The following is a 20,707-nucleotide window of genomic DNA, read 5'->3' as shown; positions in this document are numbered from 1 at the left end:
AGAAGCTAGAAGCTAGAAGCTAGAAGCTAGATGCTAGAAGCTAGAAGCTAGAAGCTAGAAGCTAGAAGCTAGAAGCTAGAAGCAAGATGCTAGATGCTAGAAACTACAAGCTAGAAGCTAGATGCAAGAAGCTAGATGCTAGAAGCTAGATGCTAGAAGCTACAATCTAGAAACTACAGTCTAGAGGCTAGAAGCTAGAAGCTGGAAGCTGGAAGCTAGAAGCTAGATGCTAGAAGCTAGAAGCAAGATGCTAGAAACTAGAAGCTAGAACCTAGATGCTAAAAGCTAGAAGCTAGAAGCTAGAAGCTAGAAGCAAGATGCTAGAAACTAGAAGGTAGAAGCTACAATCTAGAAGCTAGAAGCTAGAAGCTAGAAGCTAGAAGCTAGAAGCTAGAAGCTAGAAGCTAGAAGCTAGAAGCTAGAAGCTAGAAGCTAGATGCTAGAAGCTAGAAGCTAGAAGCTAGAAGCTAGAAGCTAGAAGCTAGAAGCAAGATGCTAGATGCTAGAAACTAGAAGCTAGAAGCTAGATGCAAGAAGCTAGTTGCTAGAAACTAGAAGCTACAAATTAGAAACTACAGTCTAGAGGCTAGAAGCTAGAAGCTTTAAGCTAGAAGCTAGAACCTAGAAGCTAGAAGCTAGATGCTAGAAGCTAGAAGCTAGAAGCAAGATGCTAGAAATTAGAAGCTAGAACCTAGATGCAAGAAGCTAGAAGCTAGATGCTAGAAACAAGATGCTAGAAGCTAGATGCTAGAAGCTAGATGCTAGAAACTAGATGCTAGAAACTAGATGCTAGAAACTAGATGCTGACGGCGAGTCACGGTTCATCAGCGGAAATATCAGCGTATGGAATCGGATGTGAAAAGTTGTCCTCGTTCAACACTGTTGGACTCTTCTGCTCCTCACCAAAGTCACGCAGAAGTTGCCTCAACCATACAGTCTCTTGGCAGGCTTCGCTGAGCGCCACGTACTCGGCCTCCATAGACGAGAGAGTGACGGAAGTCTGGCGACGGCTGGCCCATGAGATCACTCCTCCTGCAAACAAGAACACGAAACCGGATGTCGATTTCCGACTACCGACGTCTCCGGCCCAATCGAAATCTGCATACCCGATGAGTGCTTGATCTGGATCTCCTCCTAGTCCTAGACTGTAATCGGCCGTAGCATTCAAGTATCGGAGTACGCGTTTCGCAGCGGTCCAATCCGCTTCTCCCGGAGCACTGAACTTGCGTCCGAGGGTTGCAGTACTGGCCGCAATGTCTGGTCGAGCGTTGACAGCAAGGTACAATAATCCGCCTACAAGACTCGGGTATTTCGTTGGATCTTCGAAAGTTTGACCTGAATCGTCCGTTTTCAAGAACCCAGGCTCCATGGGTGACTTCGCCATCTTGGCTTGGTCCATCCCATACTTCTCAATCAGCTTCTCGATGTAATTCTGCAATCGAATTCTGTAGACTCCATCTTTTCGCTGCACTTCCATTCCGAGAAAGTGTCGAACTTCACCAAGGCATATAAGTTCGAACTCTTCCTTCAGAGAATCGAATAGTCGTTTGACTTCTCGTTCGTCAGTTGATCCAATCAACATGTCGTCAACATAAACAAGTAGGAACACTCGAGTTGTACCTACAGTCCTCACATACAGGCACGGATCAGCGCCTGATGGTTTGAATCCTCGCTTCGATAAAGCTTCGTTCAGTCTTCGATGCCAGCAACGTGCTGACTGCCGCAAGCCGTAAATACTTCGCTTGAGTCTGCACACAATAACCCGTAGAGATACGCGGTCTTTACGTCGAGATGTCGCACGACCATGTTCTGCTTTGAAGCAACTGCAAGAAATGTTCGCTTAGTTGCCTGACGTGTTACTGGTGCGAACACTTGATCGTAGTCTACTCCATGCTGTTGCGTATAACCCTTGTGCGACAAGTCTGGCTTTGTATTTCACGACTTTATCCTGCTCGTTGCGTTTGACCTTGAATACCCACTTTGACCCCACTATCTTTCGTCCTTGGGGTAGTGGAACAAGCTCCGATGTACCATTGTGCCGAAGAGGTACAAGCTCATCCTCCATCGCGCTCCACCACTCGGGTATCTTAACGGCTTCTCGGAAGTTTGAAGGTTCTTCTACTGCACATGCCGCAACACCTACGGTGTAATCCAACACATAATCATCAAAACACTTTGGCACTGTTCCACGGTTCTGCCGACTCGATCGGCGTGACGTAGCTGGAACATCTCCGTTTTCTTCATCAGCTTCGTAGAAATCCTCACTATCAACTGACTCCGCATCGCTTTCAACCTTCTTCTCCTTGAGAGGCAGCAGCTTGATTTCATCCTCGTCGTTCTTCTCAGGACCGCTGGATGCAGAAAACTCCACTGAACTCGTCCCATTGCCAATCTGGACGGTAGACGGTTCTGCAAATAGGTTGCGGTAAGTGTCGCCTCACCCCAGAGGTGCTTTTCAAGGCCAGAGTCGAGTAGCATACAGGTGGCCATCTCGGTGAGCGACCTGTTTTTACGCTCAGCCACGCCATTCTGTTGTGGCGAATAGGGGGTGGTGAATTGTGGTTTGATCCCTTCCGCTCGGTAGAAGTTTCGCAGATGATTGTTGTCGAATTCTCCGCCCTTATCAGACCGGATGACCTTCGGCTTCCGGCCGTGCAGGGTTTCCACCCATCGAACATACTCCTTGATGCTCTCAGCTGCTTCCCACTTGTTCTTCAGGAGGTACGTCACCGTAAATCGACTGTAGTCATCAATGATGTTCATGACATATCGGTTGCCGCTCGGAGTGGCGCTCTTCATCGAGCCACACAGGTCGGTGTGCACGATTTCCAGGATTCCAGTCGATTTCCGCTCGGTGACGGCAGAAAAGGGAGGCCGAGCTAATTTCCCCTCCATACAACATTCACATGTAATTCTCAAACCACAATCGCTTACCTTCATACCTATGGCAAGGTTCTCCTTCACAATGCGCTCTGTCGCAGCCCAACCACGGTGGTCGAAGCGCCGATGCCACTGGTGCTGGCAGTTCTCCCGATGCTGTGCGGTGGTTACCTTGAGCGAAGTCTCCGCAATCCTCAGTCGGTACAGGCCGCCGTAACGACTACCAGTCGCCACAACGACACCTTTTGGATCCACGATCCTGCACTTTTCGTCGTCGAAACTCACGTTCAATTTCTTCTGTGCCAGCTTGGCAACTGAAATCAAACTGGTTGACAGACCGGGCACAAACTTCACTTCACACTCACTAATTTCTGGTAGGCTTACTGTTTTGTTTTGATTAGTGGCGTTCAAATTAAAAAGTGTTCAGATTAAAACGGTCGGATTACCGGTGATTCACGGTAATGCAAAAACCATTTTTTCATCCTGGAAATCGTTTATGTATGATTGCCAATCGTTCAGTATGATACCGGAAATAATCCGTAAAGGGTTTATGATTTTACGGACAGGTGTGCCCAACGTGTGTCAAATCCAACCCCATTTAGCCACACAACCAAACGATCGCAAAATAACGTGTGAATGCCAGCGTTAAATTTCACCTGGAGCGTAGGTAACAGAGAAGAACAAAGAAGATCCACTTTAATTTAGCAAATTGAGCCCCACCGGATTCAAGGTGTCAAAAGGGTGCGAAACCCCTTTCAAATAACCTCACTTCATTAGCACGCCAGTCGCCTGTAATGATGCCGCTTTATTAAGATTTTAATATTCTTTATTATCATCCGTTCCTTTGTGCGGATGTCCCTCTTCACCGACTCTGGTGTCGCTGAGGATGTCATTTGGCACTTTTCAACGAACTGGAAGCTGGCAGTTTTCATAGGGAAGGTAGCGGCAGATAAAAAGCCCTCTGATAAAGAACCGTCCAAAGAATCGGATTCTGGAAATCTCTACTGTTTATTTTTATGAGGCGTAAAAAGGATTCGATTACAAATTTAGGAAAATCATGATTATTATTTTCTCGTGGTTTTCGGATTGTGGCAAGCTTTTTTTTTCACGCTCAGTATATAGGGTGACTGGTAATTCGTGTTACACCCGAAAGGAGGTGAAATTACAATGTTAGTTTCGGTTCCCCGACACATGTAAGCGGCCCTTTTGACATAAGAATAAGTTTAAAGAAACGAGAAAATCAAATCGATCAAGCGTTCTTTTCGTCGACTTGCTTATGTTTCGGTTCGAGAGCACTTAATTTTACAGGAAACTTTTGTTTACGTTCCATGACTAACGTCCAATATGGATAACGTCTTGTGTAAAAGTAGTTATTTCTAAGCGTGTAGACCATATTTGCCGCAAAAAATTGTATGGCAAAGTAGGTCGAAAAATTTATTTATTTTACATTGCCGAGCAACACTACCACTTTTTGCTCGGGCACTCGAGAATATTACCAAAGTCCACCAGGGAGAGTAAGTGTTGCTTCGCTACTATGATCGATATTTGTTTACTAACCACTCTATTCAATTGGCGCCACAGGCTTACTTTAGGATGGATTTGATCAGGTTCTAACCGTTAAGTGCTACATTTACGGTCGTGAAACATTTTTGATTGCTTATAAATACCCGAGCAAAATGAGGCACTTTGAATCAGTAGAAAATCAATTGCTAAAGAACTCTGATGCTCTGTTCGCGTGTTACAAAAACTATATCGATACAGAACAACAAGGCAAGGAGATACTTGGCGTCTCGTCAACGGCTGTGGATTGGTTCAGATCTTACTTGGCGAATCGCTTTGTACGGGTTAGGATTGGCGCGTCGGAATCGGATGTTTTCTCAAACAACTCGGGAGTTCCGGAAGGCAGTAACCTAGGACCGCTACTGTTTTCGATCTTTTTAAACGACGTCGCCTTTCTGATACCATCAGGATGCAGTGTTTTCTATGCAGACGATCCTTTCACCGAAAAATCGAACCAATCATGTTTGACTATGTTCTCTACGGACGCTGGATTGCTCGTGTAGAGCACAAAGGTCTCGGCGTTACCTTGAACTGCAGACTTACTTTCAGAATCCACTACAATGACATCATCTCCAGAGCTAATCGACAATAATTGGGCTTTGTGAGATATGCTCTTCGTTTCCTCAACTGGCGTGATCCAACAAACTTGCCACCGTACGAGAAGCGTTGCCGTCTCCTGGGAATCGAACCATTAGTGGTGATATGGACGGTCGCTCAAGCTATGTTCGCTGGAAAGATGCTTACGGGTGACATTGACTGTCCAACACTGCTGGTTCAGCTAAATATGTATGCCCCTGAGAGGCCTCTTCGTCAACGCAACTTTCTGTTTTTGGAACCACAGCGCCGAAATTATACACAACACGAGCCAATTCGAGCAATCAGCCGGCAATTCAACAACTTCTTTTACATGTTCGACTTCAATGTGTTTCGTCATCGGTTACTTGGCCTTTTCCGTACCGTTGACCGTAACTATTTAGTTTAAGTTTTATTCATTTAGACAACAATTGTCAGTTGAATTTTTCAATATACAAATAAACAAATAAACTCGGTAAGTGTTGGGTATAATCTCGAATAATCTAACCATTTTGAATTTTGTGTGTATGCCAAGCTAAACTACCCACCTTGTTATGTATATACTCTTGAACATTGAATAAAGCCACTCTGTAGCTGAACGTCAAGTAAGCTGACCGTTGTTTTCCTATTTCTCTCAGGTTATGGGCCCAGCCTATGCCCTAACCTCAAAAACTACACTTTTTTTTGCTGTTCGGAGTGCGCTTGAAAGTCGGCGGTGATGGAAGAGGAGCGAAAAATCTATCTCTTCGATGGCTCCAATTATGCGAACTGGAATTTTCGCATGGAGATCTATCTGGAGGAGTTAAATATGCTCGAGTGCATTCAGGAGGATGCGGATGTGATGGTGAAATATCAACCGCAGGCGAACGATACCGAGGCAATGCGTACAGAGAAGCAGCGAAAGTAGGTGGATCGGAGGAAATTAGATGTGAAGTGTAAGTCAGTGCTTATCCGGAACTTTGCGGATTCCCAGCTCGAGCACATCAAGGGGAAACGGACGCCGGTGCAGATTTGGCTGACGTTGCAGAACACATTCGTCCGGAAAGGGATCTCCGGCCAATTTTATCTTCTGAAGAAGCTATCAACGATGAAATTCGATGAATCCGGATCGTTGCAGGCTCATTTGATGAGTTTCGATCGGATGCTGAGTGACCTCGACTCGGCTGGAATCAAGCAACAGGATCAGGTAGTGGTGTTTTCTTTGCTTCAAAGAATGCTCGTGTTTGACAACGAAAAAGCCATTATTAAGCGCGAAGGACATGATGTGTGTACCGGTAGCCGTCACGATCGGCTGTACGAACTAAATGTGAAAATCCAGAAGGTTGCGGAATCGGAAGCGTTTGTGGTTGATAAGTCCATGAACGGTGAAGAACTATGGTACCGAAGATTCGGTCATATAGGCAGTACAGGTTTAAAGAAAATGTTAAGTGCGGATATGGTGAAAGGAGTAGATCTGGAGATGAAAGCGCTGCGTGGTGACCAAGCCTGTGAGTCGTGTATGGAAGGAAAGGGAGCTCTCGACCCCTCGATCTCATCCATAGCGACGTCTGCGGAGCAATGACACCGGTGGCGTGGAACGGTAAGCGATATTTTGTTAGTTTCACCGATGATGTTACGCATTTTTCCGCGGTGTATTTCCTGAACACCAAAGATGAGGTACTGGAAATGTTTAAAACTTACGTCGCTATGGCAGAAAACCATTTTGACAGCCGCGTTTCACGAATACGATGTAATAACGAAGGTGAGTACGTCGGTCAGAAATTTCGAGACTTCTGTAAGGTACAAGGGATTCAGATTGAATTCACAGTTCCATACACCCCGCAGCAGAATGGGGCTAGCGAAAGGCTAAACCGTACTGTTATGGATAAAGCTCAGGCGATGATTGCGGACGCTGGTATGAGCAAGAAGATGTGGTGTGAGGCGGTTCTCACGGCGGTTATTTGGTTAACCGTAGTCCGACGGCAGCTCTTACATAGAATCGAACGCCGTACGAAATGTGGTATGGCCACAAGCCGGAGGTTTCAAAATTGCGGATCTTTGGTAGCAAGGCTTTCTGCTTCGTCCCAAAGAAGAAGCGGGGAAAACTGGATTCCCGTAGCAAGGTTTGTCACTTTGTTGTATACGGTGTGAATGGGTACCGCTTATGGGATGGTCAGAAGATCGTAGTTGCGAGAGACGTCGTGGTCGAAGAGGTGGCATGACAGCTTGGTGACAGAGGTGGCCGAAATCTCACTTCAGGAGCAGAGCACCAGAGCACGGACTGTCGTCAGCTAGCGAGACCACTCCGTGAAGAGCCAGAAGTGGAATTGCAGCATCCAGATATCGAAGAAGAGGAAGATACACCGGAAGACTCGGACGTACCAGCATCTCGGTGTAGTTTACGAATCCGGAATGCACCAGTAAGGCTGAATGACTACTTGTGTGTCGCGTACGCTTTGAGCACGGAGGATTTTATGGCGGAATTCCGGACAGTATCGAAAAGCTGCAGAAGTTGGATGACTGGCCGAAATGGAAGATTGCCGTTGAAGAGGAGTTACTATCACTGGCGGAGAACAATACGTGGGATTTGGTAATCCTCCCTGAAGGCAGAAAGGTCGTGGATAACAAGTGGGTGTTCCGGTTGAAGCTCAATCCGGATGGGTCCATTCAGAAGCGGAAGGCTCGACTGGTCGCAAGAGGCTTCACTCAGCAGTACGGCTTTGACTACTGTGAGACGTACTCGCCAGTGGTGAAAATGTCGACTGTCAGGATGATGCTAGCTTTCGCCAACCAACACGATTATGCTGTTCACCAAATGAACATTACCGCCGCTTTCCTCAACGGTAGCTTGTCTGAAGACATATACATGCGTGAACCCAGAGGATTTGAAGATGGGGAGAAGGTTTGCAAGCTTCGAAAATCTCTCTATGAGCTGAAGCAAGCCTCTAAATCATGGAATGATCGCTTCAACGCCTTCGCTGCCAAAATTGGATTTCGCCGTTGTGAGGAAGATACGTGCATGTACGTACGCAACGGAAAAGCGGGACCGGTATACCTGTTGCTGTACGTTGATGACGTATTAATAATCGCCAAGGATGTCCGGGATATCGAAGCTGTCAAACGGATGCTGCAGCAAGAGTTTAAAATGCAAGATTTTGGGGTAGTGCAGATGTTCCTCGGTCCACGCATGATGGAAACTGGTCTGCAACTGCAGAAGGGAAGTGAAAGCAGCCATTTGGATAAGCCCTACAGAGAATTGATTGATTGCTTAACGTACTTAATGACAACCTCACGTCCCGATCTGAGTGCTGCTATATCGTATTTTAACTGGCTCCAGTGTAACCCTACCGAAGAACACCGGGCTTACACCAAGCGGATTCTTCGTTATTTGAGCGGCACACCGTCACGTGGTTTGGTGTACAGGAGAAGTGAAGTTATAGATCGGCAGATTCTAGGATTCGCTGATGCAAATTGGGCAACGGACGTGAACGTTCGTCGTTCTGTGTCTGGTTACTGTTTCCGGATTTACAGTACGTAGGCTATACATGTACTTCCACTTCGAATTTTCAATTATACACATCTCTGAAATTAAAGCCTGACTAAAAGTAAATTGGTACGCCCCTTGCGCGCCGCTAGCACACCTCTAGTGTTGGGAATCGAAAATATTTGACAGTGGTTTGTTTACACATCTATAGAGAACAACTGGTGCAAGTTTGATCAAAGTAGTCGATCACGTTCAGAAATAACGTCAAATGGAACTCGAAAGAAGGAAAAATATTGTGCACAAACACCTGGAAAATCCGGAGTGGTCCGGCTCCAAGCTGGCTAAAGTGCTGAAGATGCCGAAAACAACAGTTTGTCGAGTGCTCAAAACCTACAAAGAAACCCTGAGTGTGGAAAGGAATCAGCAGACCTACGAAAGAACAGGGATCGTCAGCTGCGCAGCAAGGTGTTGAGGTGTGTTAAAGCCAACGCCAGTCTTTCGATCCGAGATGTAGCCAGAAGTTACAACCCCAGCTTTAAAACGGTGCGGAACATCCTTGGCAGGAAAGGATACAAGTCGTACAAAGTCAGTAAAAATCCGAACCGGCACATGAAGCAGAATTCCGTGGCTCTTGTACGACCATGTTTTGACGAAACATAAGGGCTGCACTTTGATCGATGACGAAACATACGCCAAACTCGATTTTAAGCAGCTTCCCAGTCAAAAGTTTTACATCGCGACTGGACGTGGGGATGTGCCGAGAAGATTCAAGTTCGTGAAGAAGGCCAAGCGATTTGCAGTTGTGGCCTGAAAACGGAACCATTCGTCACATCCTGACGATGACATCCCAAATTTACATCGAAGAATGCCTGAAAAAGCGTGTATTGCCGTTCATCCGCAAGCATAGGGGAAAAGTCATCTTTTGCCACTACTCAAAGGTGGTTCTGGAGTGGTATGCTGCCAACAAGATCGATGTTGTGCCCAAGCTAATGAATCCTCCGAATTGCCCAAAATTTCGAACAATCGAAAAATACTGGGCAATTTCAAAGCAGCGACTTCAACGAAGCGGTGGAGCCGTCAAGGACATCCTGTAACTTTGAAGTTTTAATAAAAGTACTGTAAAGCAACCATTAATGGACTTTTTAAACTTATTGAATCACGAATTGCAACTTCATGTATGCTGCAGTACATTGTGGTACGTATCGTAGAACCTAATGTTTGTGCACTTAAAGTATCGAATAGGTTACGAGAATAAGGATCTCACAGCGAAGCACCTTAAGCAAAAGGTCACGGGTTCAAATAACACAAATTTTAGACGCTGTTGTGACATCACTCATGAAATTGTAACTCCTTGTGTACTGCACTGTAGCAAACGTGAAGCTCCAGTTTCATTATTGTATGTTTTGTGAAAGCTGATATTTTTGCTCTTGAAATTTTTAAGGTGGTAATGAGATTTCAACAGATTTCAACTAAGCGTTTCTCAAATATTTAGGAAGCATTTCAGCGTTTCATAGGTACGATTACCTTTTTTCTCGTTTAAAACAAAAAAGTTTCAAAGCAGCTAAAAACACCATCCGAGGAAGAATAGTTTAAGCAGATGTCTGGCTTCCAGGAAACAGTAACATCCAAGAACAAACCAGTTTACTGCTATAGTAAACCTTTCGTTCTCTAAATTGTGAAAAGCGAATGAAAATTTCGCTACCGTCCTTCCAGGACCCTTTGACCCATCCATCTGCCAATCAATCATTCGTACTTATACTTCATGCCGTACCTAACTTCCCCCATCTGTATAGTCAGGGCACATACTATCACCCATTAGCCCCCCTAATGGATCCGGATTAAACGGAGGGTCGCATCCCTGCCAGCCCATCTGTCGGAACCAGTCAACGGCACGACACGTGTGAGGCTGAACCGGTGCAAGCTTGGGGTCGTATCCTCGCAATCTTGTTTTGCCAAAACGGATGCACGATAATGAGCTTGTTGTTCACGCTTTGAGTGTTTACTTCAAACCCATTTGGGAAAAAAGCTGCCTGCCTGATTAAATTCGACCGAAATACGACGACGACGACGACGCCGCTTCCTGCTGGGGTGGGTTTTGAAACCACCATCATTCAACGGCCCCGGGTATGCCAAAAAGCGAAAGACAATGAACTTTTGCTCGAGTTTATCAACTCCAATAAAATGAAGCCGACATTACAGCGTGAAGTGTAGTGACTTGAGGGGTTTCTGAGGCGATGTGGAAAGTGGTACCGGAAAGTAGTTGGGTGAAAATCGCATGTGGAAAATATGCGAGAGTAGATGGAAGATCCAGACAAAAAAAGGGTCCGAAATCTCTGAGGACGAACGCGCGCGCGTGCCTTCCGATAAGAAGTGAACGAAACCAGTTGGCATGTGCTCGGAGTTTGAATGGGTTTGGTGTACTGAGCTTTGTTAGGTGGTTAGGGGAGAGTTTTCCCGAGCCAATTAGAAGTACCGGTTATTTAGCTTCCAAACAGAATTCCGCGGAATATTTTGTTTCGGTTCTATAAAGCACAATATTTCGAGCACATTGTTTGCGGAATGTAATTTCGCAGGATTTCGTTTATTAATAGCAAAAAAACATAAAACTTTCAAGCCCTCATTGTGCTCGTTGACCTTTTGTAAAGGAGTCTCAATTGCGGGAACGAAATGGTAATGCTCCCGGAAAAACTTTTTGCGCATGTACGCTGATGCAGACTGTAATATACAAAGCCATGGAAGTGATTAAAATAAGTAATCACGCTTTGATGGTTGATACAATTCTGTTGATTATGAAATACTTTTAGTTTCAAGTTGCTTAAACTCTACATAGTATCTATATCTCTACAATGTTATTTTTTCTAAAGAGAGAGACGCTTGGAGTTGTCTGAAATTATGGCTCAACCAATGGGGGCTCAGTAAGAAGTTTTATCAGTAAAGAGAACTCGGCGCTTGACGCAAAGTAAGAAAGAAAGTCCGGTGCCAGCACGCGTATGATGCGCTTGGTGCCGGTCGAACATTTCGGTGCATATGCAATAAATATTGATTGGCTATTAATCGTGTATGGGAACAAATGTGGTTCGGAGGAGGCAGAGTCAGATTACGTCTTGCTGTGGGGGAATCTGGATTTGGTTTGGTCGTGAAAACGTGGGTCGTCATTATGTGTTACGTGGGAGAATGTTTTAGCAATAATTTTAGTTTGAAGTTGTGCTTTGCACTTGTGCTGCTAAGCAATCAATTGTAAAACACCACATAGGCAATGGTTTGTAGTATGGGAACATTTGATTTGGAATGTAGGAATGTCTGGTTTCTGTCAAATGTGTCAATGTGAGCATTTCTGTACTGTGGGAAAGTTTAGAGCCTTAGAGCATAAGATAATGAAGGCTTGAGGATAATGTTTCTTGTCACTATCTGGGATGCTACAATACCCCAACATGACGTCGAAAATATTACGGTTGCACAATTTTTGATTCCCAGGTCCTTTCATATTAAAGAGATTTATGGTCATTTATAGTCGCTTGTTTATCCTGTATTTTCCGAAACTTGTCGTCGTCGTCGTCGGTGCCGGGTTTGAATGGTAACAACAACTCGAGTAACGGTATGATGTGATATGAGGGGTTCGATGGTCTTTGCGCGACCATTTTTGCTTACTGAGCAGAACATTATGAGTCTAATATCAGGCTCATTCACATTCAAGATTCGTCAATCGTTTCATTTGTTAGGATGACTACGTGGTAATATCAGCAACTCGATGATTAAAAAGGTGCTCATTTGCCTAGAGGCAAACGTTTTTGCTTACTGAGCAGAAGACCATGGTTCCCAAGCTCCTTCGCGTTATATGATCGTTAGGGCGTCAATTCAGCTTATTGTTTACCAAAACGAATCCTGCTGCAAATCCAACCCTCTTACCCAACATCCCTGGGATTCCTCGTGGAAGTGCAGAGGTTTTCTCGGCTTCCATCAAACCGAGTGTCACGTCCAGTCTTGTAAATGGTCACCGTAGTCGACATATTTTCTGCGATAATCGACTGCCTTCGCTTCCGACACTTGCTAAACAAGCTATCAAATTACAGTACCAAACTAAAATGTCATACGACAGGCTCTGTCATACGACACTGTTGCCGAAGACTGTCATGAATGTATGTATGTATTTCAGTTTTTCTCATAATATGAGCTGCTAATGTTGTGTGAATTCTGAAAATAGCTAGCAACGATGTCCTAGTAAAAACATTTCTGATCAGAAATGGTTTAATTTACACCAAAATGAGGAATTAGAACGAAATCACACATGTCATATGATAGTTATTTGAACATTTTCTTTTTACTCGAATGTTGTTCTACCGTTTGTGTTGTGTAAGAGAGACGACGGTAGAGCAAGGAAGTACGAATAAAAACAGACTGTCACACATGACAACGAAGCGAGTGTCATAAAAAACGTCAACAGTTTCAACCCCTGGTCACGTCAACACATTCCTACCCTGAGATTAGATGAGACTCACCCTAGTGGCTCAACCAAGACTCCCGGGTTACTAGCTCAGTACCATGAGACCCCTGAACTGTGTCACAGGGCCGGCATGCTGCTGGGTTATTTGGAGGGGCTACGCGGAACAAAGTGTGCAGAAACTGTGGGATTTCTCTAGATTTCTCTGAAAGCTAAAATGTGGGTGGAAAAAGTCTAGAAATGGCGGATCGGAGGCTTGTGTTTGAGCGTTGACATGACTGTTCGCAACCAGGGAATGTAGCGATCCCTGTGGAGCTACCGAAGTAGCCTTTTCTTTTGGCAACGGCGTCCCCCTTCGTTGGCAAATATCAGCTGACCATGACAAGGCCATCTTGGTCGAGCCGAGAAAGGTCTTTCTGCTTAACGATTGGGACTTCCGAGTCCAAGGATGCTCTTCTTTCTGGCAATTACAAGCCGGAGAGTGGAAGGTCCTTGAGTTTTAGACCAAGACAGTCGAGATTAACTTGGTCGAAACGTGCCGATCGTGAGGATATTGGTGGAACAAATAAAAAAGAGGTCTGAACGGAACACAGGTTGTTCACTGTACTTTGAGGCACTTGGTTCGGTTCACTATAGTATTGGCTCCACTCACGTCTTGTACGCACGAACGCCGGTGTACTTCTGGGCAATGATTGAGCATCCCAGCTATCAAAAGCCCTGCTTTTCCCATCCAGTTTTCGATTCGTTCCTTATTTCCTCCATTTTCCTTCCTTGTAGCTTATCACCACCCATCGATAGCATCTCCTTCGCCTCCATGTTAATCCACATGCGTCCGTTCGCAGCAAGAGTCGTCGAATCAATCCTTTCGTTGCTAGTCAATCCCCTCGTCAAGTCAAATTTCTATCTGAACACACTCACACACTTTATTCAATTCTCAAGCATACGGCCAAATCCATAATCTTACACTGGTAGATGTCACTTACGCGAATCCACTCCATATCTACGAGCTTCCCCTCTTTTTAATTTGCGTCAAGAAGCAAGAAACAAACGCACACTGACATGGTTGCTTTTATTGACAATAATCGTATTGTCAATACATTAAATATTGACGTCAAATACATCGGTATTGACAATATTTCTCCGTATTCACATCATCAATATTATTGTCAATAATTCCCCTTCGCGTCAATATATTGATACGTGTGGGGTTCGCTGAAGAGAAAGAACTGGACTTGTTTCGACCAAGGGGGGGAGGTGGCTGTCAAATACGAACAATCGTCGCCTACCTCGCATAACTGGTTCCAAACGTAAACAAGCCATAAGAAACCAACAGCGTTTGTTTACGTTTGGAACCAGTTTCATACAAGAATGATCAGTAGGCTGATTTGACAGCACAAGTGTATCATTTTGTCATTTTTGCAAAGAGTTTATCATTTTGTCATTTTTTTATGCATTTCAGTTTTGAGTAGAGTGAAAGAGATAGAATCAAAACATTCTAATACATTTGGTGAAAATGCTAGTACAATCCAGTAGTAGTGTTGCCATGTGGTACAATCCAGTAGTAGTGGTGTTGCCATGTGGTACACTGAAAAATTGAAATAGCAGGTTAGTCACCAAAGTTTTCGAGCCGCTCCGTCTGTCACTTCGTTTGTGGTAGTAGCATAGAGGTAACTCTAAGACTAGTAGGTCCCGAAGAAACCGTGCTCAACTTTTTGGCTCAGCTCAGGAACTATCTTCTGTCCCAAGCTAATCGATGCACCTCTCGAAACATACGAAAATCCACGAACCCCACATTTTATCTGTCAAACTTTCATAGCGAATCAAAACAAACATTGTGTAGTACTAGAATTTCGACTAGAATGGGTTAGGTTAATCGATTTGCTTGGGACCAATAGGCTAGTCAAGCAGTGAGCCAATTTAAAATCGTTAGTTTCCACCGGTTGGTAGTAGGTAGTAGGCTGTGTATAAAAGAAAATGATTTACTTAGTTTGACAGTTGCACAATGTCGAAGTGGCAGCGTATTCGTGATTTGTCCCACACGCAAATGTCGCAAAAAGACATTTCAAACGCCGTGGGAATGTCCCGGTGGACCGTCAAAAGGGTTTTAAACCGAGAAAAGACAGGACAACTATCCGGCAAAGGTCGTCCGAGGTCAGCTCGGGTTCCAAGGGTTATCGCTGCTATCAAAAGGAAGATTCGGGTGAATCCAGTGCGTTCAACAAGGAAAATGGCAAAGGAACACGGGATCAGTGACTTTACGGCACGGAAGCTCGTAAAGGAAGATTGCGGGCGAAGTCGAGGGCACGGAAAAAAAACTCACATGATTACCAACCGCACCCGGGAGCTACGAGTCGAATTAGTTCTCTTCCGGTAAAAGACGTGGCCGACGAGCACAAGAACGTGTATCTGACCAAGCATCCTGTTAGCGTTATGGTGTGTGGATTGATGGCTTCCGATGGCAAAAAAATGGACCCGGTGTTCATTCCAGAAGGCGACAAGGTCAACACGGAGGTCTACATCGGGATTTTAAGTAAGTCTCGATTACTTTTTCGAAGGGACGTATCAGCTTTTGTAAACAATGCATTTGATCGTCGATTTGACGTAACTGGTAGCTCGCCCGCTCATGTTAACACTACCATCAGATAGGGGAAAATTTTCCCTACCTGATAGTGGTGTTAGCATGGACCCAAAGGTCAGGACCAATAGCGTGGAAGGAATTTATCGAAAAATCATGGTTCTCGGTAATAGAATGGAAGTGCACGCAATAGTAGGTTTTTTAGATTTGTGGGTAGTTATATTTTTGAGTGCATGGGGGAATGCTGTCAACAATGCTGTCGGTTTGTTTACCAGCTAACGTTTTGTTTTAACCTAACTTTTTTCCTAACCTGAACTTCAGCGCTAGGATTGATGTCATTGTTGATGTTGATCAAAATGGAATCAGTTTTATCACTTAATTGTTGGGGGTCCAACTAGAAATCATGCAAGGTGGACCCAGGTACGATCCTTGTGTAGCGAGGACCGAATGGACCAGATCCCGCCAGTCAGATGATTGTCCGCGGGAAGATTGTTCAAACGAGGATTGTCCGCATGAGGATTGTTTGAAGGAGAATTGTCTGCTACCGACGATTCAAGGAGTACGTGGAGGAAGAAGATTATCCAGAACTCTGAAGCTCTTTATATGTTCCAGGGGGAACGATACATTCGGATGCATCCTGTATCCCCATCAAATTTATCCATAAAATTCTGCTTATATATCCAGAACATCAGTCAGAACTTTTTTTCTCCAGACATCCTTATTCGATTTTTTGTCTATTTTTCAGTGTATCCTGAATATCCCTGTTGATCCTTCTGTCTATTCCGAAAATTCTTTCAATTCCGCTCGCATGCCGTCACAGTGTTGCCATATCTTTTTTGAAGCAACATGCATCAGGATGAGTGTCGTTCCCCAACGTTTTCCTTGAACGTCATTGATTGTATCTGAAGATCTTTCCTGGAACTATCTTCCTGCGGACAATCGTCCAGTGGACAATCTTCCTCTGATCAATCTTCCTGCGGACCAGTGTTGGAAAAGTTCGCGATATTTCATGAAGTTGTTACTGCCTAGCCAGAAGGGCTAGTCTAAAGGTTCCCCTAACCTCTGGTCTAGCCACGGAGGTCGTCTGGGGTGGGCTACATCCGCCTCTTTTTACTGGCTAGCTCGAGCTTGAGGCCTCTCACTCTCAGGGTCGGCTTTTGTCATGGGATCGCTATCCAAGAGTCCAATCTTTCATAGATGAAACGACACACAAATTCACTTTAATCCTTTTTATTTCTTAACTAACACTTACAGTGGGTTGGGTGTGTAATGGTTGGCCGGCCGGCTGCTGAGGGGACACGTGGTCGCGGGCGAGTGGTCGGGGGGGACCGTGATGATACTGGGCGCCGTCGTCTGGTTGGGTGCGCTCAGGGAACCAGTCTGTATGATTGACCGTGGTTCGGGCTACGGCCAGGGTTCCCGTCGGGCGTGGCTCACACAGGGAAACAGCACGCGATGTCGGGATGAGCGTCGTCGGTTTAACCTCAAAACTCGAGGGCCGGCTTGGATTGCCGAGATTTGGTCCACAAGGGGGTAACACTGGGAGCTAGCGTGGGTCTTCGCGTCCTGATTGGCGACAAAACACAAGCCGATAAACTTCAGTATACGCGCGGTACAGACTAACCCCTTTGGTTCCGTGGGTGTCTGGGGAAAAACGGCCACAATCGCTCACGAGGTTCTAGCTTCGTCTACTTAATGTTGCACGATGATCCGTTCACTTCCGTGGTACTTTGGAAAAAGCCTCGATTGTTGCTCCAGTCCCAGTAGCTAGCCCTTCATTTCTTCTTCTCCTTTTTCTGTTCCTTCCTTTTTATTCGTCCTATATCCACCCGCGACAATCCAATAACCGTCCCCTGCAGCAATTTTAACGTGTTGTTGTGTGTACTGAATGTGTATTTTAACAAACTTTGTTCTTGCTTTTATTATGCATGTATATATATAACATTTTAACTTGTAGAGTGTGCAGGTAACTTGTATATTCCTAACAAGAAGTTTATATTAACTATCATATTTATTTTTAGACATATACACATAAAAATTAGACATTTAACAATTAATAATTGAAATTTTAATACGAATAGTTTTTTATTCGGCAAGCAAGTTGGGATATTACGTCGCAACGGTAACAAAGTTCACCAAGGGAAAAGTTCGCGAGTCATAGGGAACTTTGATGAACTTTTCCATCACTGCTGCGGACAATTCTCTTCCTCCAAATAATCTTCGTGCGGACAATCCTCTTTCGAACAATCCTTCTGCGGACAACCCTCTTTCGAACAATCTTCCTGTGGACAATCCTCCTGCGGACAATCCTCTTCCGAACTATCTTCCTGCGGACAATCGTCCTGTGGACAATCTTCTTCTGAACAATCTTCCAGAGGACAATTCTCCTTCGAACAATCCTCCTGTGGACAATTCTCCTCCAAACAATCTTCCTGTCGACAATTCTCTTCCTCCAAATAATCTTCGTGCGGACAATCCTCTTTCGAACAATCCTTCTGCGGACAACCCTCTTTCGAACAATCTTCCTGTGGACAATCCTGCTACGGACAATCCTCTTCCGAACTATCTACCTGCGGACAATCGTCCTGTGGACAATCTTCTTCTGAACAATCTTCCTGCGGACAATTCTCCTGCGGACAATCCTTCTTCGAACAATCCTCTTCCGAACAATCCTCCTGCGGCCAATCCTCTTCCTCCGGATAATCTTTCTCCTCGACTCGTCGGTAGCGGACAATATTCCTGCGGACAATCCTGCTGATAATCCTCCTTCGAACAATCCTCCTCCGAACAATCTTCCTGCGGACAATTCTCCTTCGTACAATCTTCTCCCAAACAATCTTCTTGCGGACAATTCTCCTTCGTACAATCCTTCGAACAACCTTCTCCCGAGCAAACTTCCTGTGGACAATCCTCCTTTGAACAATCTTCCTGCGGACAATCATTATTCGATCAATCTTCCTGGATACAATCGTTCTTCGAACAATCCTCCTGCGGACAATCCTCCTGGAGACAATCCAAATATATGATGTTCAAGGGACCTGGAGCTAATGAACTATTAGATTAGATAATTAACTATTTTAACTAGTTCCGCTTTTTTTTTTTTGTTAGCATCCATGCCTCTCACGCCAAAGTCACGAGTTCAAATCTCAAAATGGCGAAACAAAAAGAAACGTGCTAAGGGATATGACACACCCCAATCTGACTGCCACGGCAGCGGGTACCGCGCTTTTTTTTTGCTGGCGCTTTTGCTGGCAGTTGTGCTGTCTGTGTCACTTTTAACACCTGTTCTGGTACAAATTGCTGTCTTTTGCTCTAGTACCGGGTGCACCAGGTACACTAAAAAAAACAGCTAGGTGAACCAAAAAAAAATCGCGTGAAGGAGGTCTGTTGAAGAATTAGTTGGATAGTGAACCCTATTGAAATTATTCAGGTAGAATAGATTTTTCTCTTTTTCTCCCATGCAACACTTTCGTTGCTTATCAACCTTATCAGTTATAGTAGGGATCTTAGATGAGCCAAAAGGCCTATTGAAATCGTGTTCCTTCGGTTCTCTACACACTCTCTCTGATACTAATCGTATAGATATATAAGATAGCCAGAAATCAATACAGTCAGTCAAAAATATAGCTTCAAATCGAACGCATCTACCGTGTTATTCTTACAAAATAACAGGCGAGCAATAAAAAGTCAAGTGACCGTTTTCAAACCCCCCAGTTTCACCGCGTAGTGTTAGTCGCAAATTCGAACAAGGTCCTTACCATTTGGGTCCATGGGTGTTAGTGTGCGTGGACGAGCTACCAGTTACGTCAAATTGACGATCAAATGTATTGTTTACAAAAGCTGATACGTCTCTTCGAAAAAGGAATCGAGAAGTAATGATTTTAATAGTGAATTTGTTTATTATCGGGGTTGGAACCGAACTTTTTGTCAGTGCGAACCTGAACCTGAGGTAGGTTTAAAAAACAAACGATCAAATTGACGTTTGTTAGAAAACAAGCAGAGCCGTTCTTGATACCCGATCCAGGTTGGAACTGAATAATAAACAAATTCGCTATAAGTAAGATCTCAATCCGCTGGATTACTAAAAATGGCACGCCATGAAGGCCAAGGCCTGTTCTAAACGCCACCCGAGTACAGCAAGCCTCAGACAAACATTGACCCGTACCTGGATATAAATTGATCCAGACTATATTATTAGAACCTGCCGTGCATTCCGGAAGCGTGTGGAGGCCGTAATTGCAGCAAGTGGAAACTCGATCGATGATTAACATATAGCGAATTCGTTTATTATTCAGTTCCAACCTGGATCGGGTATCAAGATTGGGTCTGCTTGTTTTCTGACAAACGTCAGTTTGCTCGTTTGTTTTTAAAACCTAGCTCAGGTTCAGGTTCGCACTGACAAAAAGTTCGGATTCGCAACATCCCCCCTTTAAATAAATAAAAAAAACTCGAAAACGAAATTTTTGAGAACTTTTTAATTTTGACATTGCTCAATAGTGCAAACATTATCACGCATACGGTAGGTCAAATTTCTTGAGATGTACACCACATTTTGGTATCAGTAACAGAATTAGGGATTCATAAGTTATTTTCTCCTGCTCGGGTTGTGCGCCGAAATACGGAGGCGTAGTTTTGTCGGAATTCATACCTCGAATTGTGCTGAAACGGAAGACTTAGAGCTCTGACAAACTTCAATCATAAGTGTACCGACAAACTGACGTAGCTCTTTGAATAAGTTTCTCTTGAAAACGTTGTTCCTAAGAAAAAAACAGGACCTCAGCAATTTAAACAGAATATATTGAAACACCAACGCAATCCGATGCCAGCGCTGCGGTGAGCAGTTCGCGGAAATGCGTTAAATGCGTGAACGATGATCCAGAATGAAGCGTAACGTCTGTTTGTCTGAGGTAACATGAAAGCATCAAGCAGGAGCTCGAGAGCTGGACCGAATTCCCCGTATACTCTGAAGAAAAACCTTCATACAAGCATCAATGGAGAGAACCCTTCAACGTAATTACATCATCTGACGCGAAATTCAATCAAATAAATTCACCATTAAAAGCAATTGGTTCAACCCGAACGGTGAACAGTAGGTAATCGATTTTCATTGCGATACCGAGAAACCTGCTAGCTAAATCCACAGGTGAATAACCATGAGATTGCCATCTCTTGCTCCACCGCCAGCCGCACATAGTTGTTATGGCATTGATAAAAGCAA

The sequence above is a fragment of the Ochlerotatus camptorhynchus genome, unplaced genomic scaffold (genome assembly GCF_037179485.1).
Source record: "Ochlerotatus camptorhynchus isolate MF236.1 unplaced genomic scaffold, CSIRO-AGI_Acam_v1.1 ptg000094l, whole genome shotgun sequence".
Taxonomy (NCBI): Eukaryota; Metazoa; Arthropoda; class Insecta; order Diptera; family Culicidae; genus Ochlerotatus; species Ochlerotatus camptorhynchus.
The sequence above is the reverse complement of the archived record's forward strand: the minus strand, read 5'-3'. Positions refer to the sequence as shown.